The sequence below is a fragment of the Helianthus annuus genome, chromosome 14 (genome assembly GCF_002127325.2).
Source record: "Helianthus annuus cultivar XRQ/B chromosome 14, HanXRQr2.0-SUNRISE, whole genome shotgun sequence".
NCBI lineage: Eukaryota > Viridiplantae > Streptophyta > Magnoliopsida > Asterales > Asteraceae > Helianthus > Helianthus annuus.
The window spans coordinates 102,849,279-102,854,197 of NC_035446.2; the positions used below are offsets into that span (position 1 = coordinate 102,849,279).

Here is a 4,919-nt window from a genome sequence, read left to right on the forward strand (position 1 = left end):
AAATATCGTGTACGCATGAATTGAGCATGTATGACAAGTATTTGTAAGTTTAACGCATTTTGCAAGAATTACGAATAAGGTATCACATGTATAATTAATCCAAACGTATGAACATGTATGAAATATGTAGAACATGAATTTAAAGAAATACGAATTTTATTTATGATCCAAGTCTCGGATTTTACAATGATACAATGGAAAAGACGATTACAACAGTACAAGATTTCCAAAAATAGAAATACGAACAATGCTTTCTAATTAAGGAAAGTACGAAAAAAGCAGGGCGTTACAGTCTCCGCTCCTTTAGGAAATTTCGTCCCGAAATTTAGGAAGATATAACGAACAGTTGCGGATACTTAGTCTTCATATCACTTTCGAGCTCCCAAGTAAACTCAGTGCCATGTTTTCCTTCCCATCGAACCTTAACGATAGGAATTAGACTGCGCCTCAATTTCTTGACTCCTCGGTCCATGATCTCGACAGGTTTCTCCACAAAGTGCAAAGTTTCGTTGATTAGAAGATCTTCGAGTGGAACTTGAAGTCCTTCTTTAGCTAGACACTTCTTTAAGTTTGAAACGTGGAAGACAGGATGAACATTGTTGAGTTCTTCAGGTAGGTCCAGTCGATACGCAACCATGTGGGATAAAAACATGTATAATTTAATGTATATCAGTCACCAAAACAACTTCCAAGTAACAAAGTGAACAAGACTACACCAAGTCTCCAAACACTATCCATGTTTGGAATGCACTCGTCTAGTTTGTACTATGTTCCATGACCATCTGAATTATCCATGTGATGATTTGTGCATTGGTGAACAATAGGGTTAATGGATTCATCCAACCCATGCATGACTATACTTGACAAACTATGACTTAGACCTAGAATTCTGACTATATACATATATATAATATCTAATGTAAAACCAAACCATGGTACTTATGAAAATAATGGCAGGATATCATGTGTTAAGGTGGATAAAATCTTAGTTCTTTATTCCTCAAGCTTGGACTTTTAATGGGTGAATTAGTGCCCATGAAATACACATTAAACAGTGTCCAAATGAGTGTGTAGACAAAGATGTATTTTTGAATGTTTTCATACTTATAAATTCCCGAATCCGTCCCATCAATGAATCCATAAACTCACACACCTTTGTTTAATCTTTTAGGACAACCTCGGTGTTCCATCCTTCAAATAAATTAAAGACCCACTTTGTGGAAAGCATTTGCAAAATGTGAGTATACTTGACCCTCTTTCGTTTTAAACCACTTTTGGGCGTAACATCTATAAAATATTAAATTCACAAACACACAATCAATCTTATGCAAACACTCAATCCATTAAAAACATGCTACTTGCCATGCTTGATGTTTATACATGCTAGAGTACATTCATACAACCTATTCGTCATTAACTTTGCGAGCCTACCTTAACATGTATAGCGCTATAAGAGTAGCACACCGCCCGTTTTGGTGTTATTGTTAAGTTATCATTCTTTACGGTCTTATTCATTGTGATGATAAGATTACGCTAGTTGACACTTTGGTATGACATATAGTTTTTGCATGCTAATATGATATCTAACTTAGTATACAAAATTGCCATGTTTGGATTCGAGACTTTAAACGTATGCTATGTAAAACAAACTTGTATGCTCACCAACCTTTTTGTGTTGACATATATTTTAATACATGTTGCGGGTAATTGATGATGATACTCGGATAAATCTACTTAGGGTGGACTAGAAACGCACCCAAAATTTTATTTTATGTATTTTCCTATATGTTGTCATGCTTAATTGCAAATTGTTGTACTTTCCATTCAAGAGGTTTGTATCTTTGAAATTAGTAATGAAATGAAACTATCGATTTCTTAAATATTGTCATATTTTAGTCGTTATGATGTTTTGAGCAATCTCGTTCGTCTTACTCCGATGTTTCCGCCATCGGTTGGGGTGTGACAGTCTAGACATTATATATGATCATGCTATTACCTGAATACCTAAAACGAATAACTGTGATCGGCACGCAAAGCGGTGCACGAAAGCCAAACGTGAATTTGACACTAAGACAATACTCATCACCAGTGTTGTAAAAATCGCGACTAGGCGGTGACTAGTCGACGATCAATCGCTAGTCGGCCAGTAACTGAGTAGTTTTTTGTTAATCAGTCCATTAATTGCTAATCGGACCTAGTCGGCCAACCAAAAATCGGCAATTCGGGCCATATTCCGACAAAAAAAAACTGTAAATTCTGGCCAAAATCTCTAAATCCCGGGCAGTTTCTAACTAAAGCATGTGAATTCCAACAATCTTGTATACTTAAAAAATGAGTTGAGTAAGAGTTAAAACCTAGCTACTTAAAATATTTACCTATAAAAATGTGTATATGTATACATAAAACTAAAAATTACATATAAAAAACCCGATCCAATTAATCCTGTGTAGTCGCTAGTCCCCACCTCACCGGCTAACTAGCGTAGGGGTGAGCAAAAGGCAAAACCCGACCCTACCCGACTATTACCCGACCCGACCCGAGAACCGATCAAAAATAAAATACATAACCGATTCACTACCATATTTATTGGGTCGGTTCTGGGTTTTTATGTAATCGGGTTTGTTGGGTACTAAGTATAAGAACTGACCCGACATATTTCATTTTTCAGCATGTTTTGTTATGAACTTGGGAAGGCTACTCTACATTCACAAACCATGGGATGAAGAAGAAACACAACATTCTCCTTGATTCCGGCCTTATATACATTTCAATCCATGTTTCTATTTCAATCCATTGATGGTAGTGAGTTATTTCTTGGTTAATTTTCATTCAAATGTTATTGATAGTCATGCCTAATTTGAACTAATTTGATCATGCAAGTAAAATATGTTTGCTATGTATTAAGTAGTTCTATAATAACTGATACGAATTTGCAAGTATTTCATGCTTGATGGGGTGTTTATGCTTCAATCTAATGTTTATTATATCTTCTTGTATTTGCGTTGACTCCGAAAAGTCAACTGTTATACCTTCTTGTTATTCGCTCTGACTCCGCAAAGTCAAATGTTATATCTTCTTGTTATTCGCTTTGAATGTTATACCTTCTTGCATTCGCTTTGTCTCTGAAAACAACAATAAAACGACACCGAATAAAAAAATAATGATACATATCAGATCATGTACCCCGTCAATGAATCACAGTACCAACCATGAAGTTGACTACAAATTCAATGCAGATGATTTCTTTCTCTATACGAATGTATCTGTGGGAACATCATGCAACCGTTGTATGTTATATATTTTAGGGATTCAAGCCCCAATCGCTACTACGCTACCAGTCTTTTTTAAGTAGCACATTTCTTCGGTCCATAGGTCCAAGTCGGGTTTCACCATGAAAAGAACCGAGAACCGACCCGACCCGACCCGATTTTATATGAAAAACTAGAACCGATCTAAATACCTAGGTGCTTGAGTTCGTGTCGGGTTAGGTATATTTTCTGTTCGGTTCTCGTTTATTTTCGGTCTGGACCTAAACTTGCTCACCGCTAAACTAGCGACTAGTGAGTTCTCCAACCTTGCCCATCGCTATACTTTGAGGCTATTGGCCCATTCTCGAATGAATATTTTCATCCAAGCTTAAGGTATAACAATTACTGACCCGAGAACTGTTTCGGTAATTAATCATACACTATTGATATTAAAAATTAGATTAGCGATACGATTATATTATGCTTTGCATACTTGAGCTACTCTACTAGGTGAGTTTCATTACCCCCTTTTCTAATTGTTTTACTTGGGGTGAAAGCATGTTTACATATATACATACTTGCATATATAATCCCCACAGATACAAGTGATCAACTACGGGCCGACAGATGTGTGAATAATACTATTGGTCTGACAAACCAAATTGAACTGACACGGATGTCATAGGTTCTACAGCAAGTGCACATGTCCATGCGTATACTTTGAACACGCTATGTGGTGTTAGACATAGCTACTTGGGGCGGGAACGTAGAGATGTGGTTTATGTGGGCCACGAGGCTACAGGTAACCAGTCGATGCTTCACTTGTGTGTTTGGTATAATTACATCACATGTGTAAAACAATTATGGTCGAACTTACTTTTTAGAACAAACAAAAACCGTAAAACTCACCAAACTTTTTGTAGTTGAGCGTTTTTAATATGGTTTTTAGGTAAGATGAAAGAAGAATAATAGATTAGTTAAAAATAAAAAAATAAGAAAAAACACTTATTTTAATAAATATTTTTCAAATCCTCTATTTTAGTAAAATATTTTTTTGACCCTCATCAATTTGAGAAAATAATCATCATAAAACACCCATTTTAATAAATATTTTACAAATCACCAATTTAAAAAAAAAAAAAAAAGTTTTCCACCGACACCCAAAGAAAAGTAGAAAACTTTTTTTTTTCGATGGGACCGAAGCTACATTAACTAATTAAATCAATTCAATCACTATGAATACAAAGTCCAGTCGATATAATAAGATAAATTATTACCACTATTTTTCTTTAAATTGACATGGACATATGGTATCAACATTACCACTATTTTTCTTTAAATTGACATGGACATATGGTATCAACATAGGTTCAATAAACACAACACCCTAAGAGCATTCACATCCAAGGAATCATATTATGTGTGTGGTGTTTTTAAAATATGAAGAGTATAAAAAATGGTTGTGAGTGGATGAGAGAGAAAATGTTACTGTTCATCTGTATATTTGGGGGGACACTGTTTCCCCCCTATAATTTTTTAATATATTTTGAAATTGGTTGTGAGTGTAGGAGAAAGAAAGGGTAATGATAAAGGTATAAAAAATATTATTTAATTGAAAAAGAGAGAGAAAATATAGTGTCTTTTAGTGTAATTTATGGTGAAAATATAGTG

The 4,919-nt window shown here is 34.9% G+C and overlaps 1 long non-coding RNA gene across 1 annotated transcript; it reads left to right on the forward strand.

Moving 5' to 3' along the window:
- Positions 1-1,161: 1,161 nt before the first annotated feature.
- LOC110905682 lies at positions 1,162-2,826 on the forward strand. Its single transcript, XR_002573337.1, has 2 exons — positions 1,162-1,237; positions 2,669-2,826. It is a non-coding gene; the product is annotated as an uncharacterized LOC110905682 (long non-coding RNA).
- Positions 2,827-4,919: the final 2,093 nt, after the last annotated feature.